We start from the raw sequence: 2,982 nt of genomic DNA, 5'->3' as shown, positions 1-2,982 counted from the left end.
ATGTCTTTGGGAGGGGGGAGGGGAAGCTCAAAACAGGCAGCAACAATAGCCCCTGTATAAATGTATCTTCCCTTGCTGAGTAGTGAGAAATCTACCAGCAGCCTGAAGGAAGTAGTGGTTACTACAGTGAAAATGGTAAAATCTCCTGGTGAAGCCAGTTGGCACAATCAGGGTCATAAAATCACAACCTTTAAAATCATCCTGAGAATGGATACATTTTGTACTGCTTTCTGTCCTCGTTATGATCTCTGTCACAAGAACAAGTTATCCCTGAATCTCAGTGTCCGAGATGCTGTCTTCTCATTTTCATCAAATAATCCCTGTTCTTGTGACAAAAGATTGTAAGTAACAGGAACAAAAATGGCCCCAAATGAAGCCATTCTCATGACAAAGACTGTAATGAGAACAGAAAATGGCACAAAATCAATTCATTCTCATGACAACCTTAAGATTGTAATGAGGACAAGAAAAACAGTCTGAAATTTATCAATTCTTGTGACAACCCTGAGACAGTAATGAAAGCAGCAAATGGTATGAAATTGGTCCACTCTTGTGATAGACACTGAAACAAAACCAGAAAATAGCAACACGTTTATCCATCCTTTTGACAACCCTGTGAGTGGAACAAGAACAGAAAAGGTTAGGAAAATTAACCCATTCCTGTCACAAACAATCTGATAAGTGTAATAACCAATTGTCCTTTCCAAATGGTATAATTCAGCCATTTGAGCACCAGCTTCATACTAAACTGAAGTAGTAATTAAGTTTCAGAGTATCTTTGGACTCAGCTCACATTTGGTTTAGGTATAAAGTAGCAGGAGTTCATGGAAACTGAAGAAGGCGTGCACGGTGGGTCTACATCCACTGGTTAGAGAAGCTCTGGCTTGCCAGAATGCGTTTTGCCAATGCAGGTTTTACCATCATAATTTTATTAATTTAGTTTCTTTGTGTCTATTCCTTGAATCCACAGACCTCAGTTAGTGAAGAGGTCCTTTTTTTAGTCACCGCTTCCATGAGCCTGTGAATGCCATCCCCCTGCAATCATGGATGAGACGATGACATGTGGGTGACATCACACATACTTTCTGGTGTAAAACATCAACCAGGGCAAGGTGCAAGGAGACAGATTTCTCCTGAGTTTCTTTGAAGGCAGGTTTGGTTGCATGGAAGAAATTGGGAGAGGGCAAGGGAGAATAAAGTAAGGGATGTGGGTAAAGGCCTAGGGAATAGGGCGATTAGTGGGTAAAAGATGATCTGGCTGAAAAAACAGTGTATCAGAAAATAATCAGCAGTTGGAAAAAAAAGAAAAATGCCATACAGAATTAACAAGCAATTAAAAACCAGAAGGGTAGGGGCAGATGGGAATAGGCAAAAGCTACCGCTGGGATGAGCTCAAATATAAAAGCAGGTATGTGTGTGATATGAAAGAGGAGAAAGCAGGGAGTATGGAAAGAAAGGTGGGTAGCCTGTGGATTGCCAGCTTGTGCAAACAGAAGGAGAAAGACTGAGCAGGAGACTGATGCACTCAACTGCAAATGGCCAACACAGGGAAAGAAGCAATGAGAAGCTCTATATTTTCAGGACTGCAAGCTAAAAAGCAATTCTTCACTGAATACAAGAAATCTGGTTCGGTAGGGTGGGGAGAGAGAGGAAAACGACCTCTGTCTCTTCTTCTGTCTTTTTCCAACAACTCCAGGTTTCTTTCCTACCTAGTAGTTACCTGTGAGTGCAAATGATATCATTAAGTTATCTAGCTATCTGACTGCACCCACTAGTCAGTTCTGGAAGGCTAAATCCTATCACTTGCACCCAGGGTTAATGCACTGGAGAGAATTGTGGGTGCCAAATAGATTCCTGTGGAATTGGAGGCTGAGCTGAGGCCAATATAAAAATATATCCCAAGCATTTAGCTGGCACTCTTACACCACTTGGATGACATCCGACCTTTGCTTCTGTGCACGTGTGTTTTTGAGCTGCCCAAGCAGAGAGGAAATAATTTTGAAGACTCCTGCTATGAAAGCCAGTATCTCCCTGAGTGGACTGACTGTCCTCTGAAAAAGTGTAAATGCTTAACCTCAGTCAAGTAGGCTCAAAGGGCAACACACTGCATTGCTGGAGGAGGAACAGAGAGGGAGAAAGTGTCAGCACATACATATGGGAACTATTCCCTGGCTTCCTCCTGGGCTTTTGCTACCTTTTGTATTCACTCTTCAGATTTACAGTCTATTGGCACCTGCCCATGCTACAGGAAGAGCTTCCATGCAAAGGCATGGATTTCATTATGCTTCCTTTTAAAATAAAAAACAGGTCTCCACATAAAAAGAGGTCTATCTCTTTAAAAAAAATCCTAAAAGAAATCAGTTGTGAGAGTCACTGTTGCCCCAGTGCCAGCTTTATGCCTTCAACTAATGCGCTTCTCCAGGAACAGTCTTTAAATGAGAAGTTACGGCTGCTTTTCTGATTGAAACAAACTAGTGTTGATTGCTGATCAGCCATCTGTAAAGGAGGGCATCTCAGGAAGGATATGAGCTAATGAAAAAATGGACCTGATTTGAAAGTGTGATGTGCTTCATGCCACAGGCCAGTCTGAGTGGCGTGAGATTATATCAGTGCAAGTGAGAGGTAGATTGAGAATAAGTAACTTCTGTCTTAAAGATTAAATGGCAAATTTGCTATTAAATGTGAAAGACATAAAATGGAATTAACGCTTTGAGGGTGTTAGCTGTGGTTATATACACTCTGCAAATGGCACTTCCATCCTGTCACTTGCATTGTCAAACTGCACACTCTTCTCATTGCAGCTCAATTAATACTCATTCAGAAGTATCAATTAAAGAAATGAGAAATGAAGTGTTGACCCTTAACAGCCACCCACACATCACCCACTTCACAAGCACATTTCGTGTGGCATTACTTCTCCAAATGACCTTTGAAACTGGTAAAATAATATTGATGAAATCATTAGGTTTCTTGGTAACCAAT

The sequence above is a fragment of the Corvus kubaryi genome, unplaced genomic scaffold (genome assembly GCF_017639235.1).
Source record: "Corvus kubaryi isolate FWS band 111438036 unplaced genomic scaffold, C.kubaryi_AGA036_p1.0 68, whole genome shotgun sequence".
In the NCBI taxonomy this organism is placed as follows: domain Eukaryota; kingdom Metazoa; phylum Chordata; class Aves; order Passeriformes; family Corvidae; genus Corvus; species Corvus kubaryi.
This window is presented reverse-complemented; position numbering follows the sequence as displayed.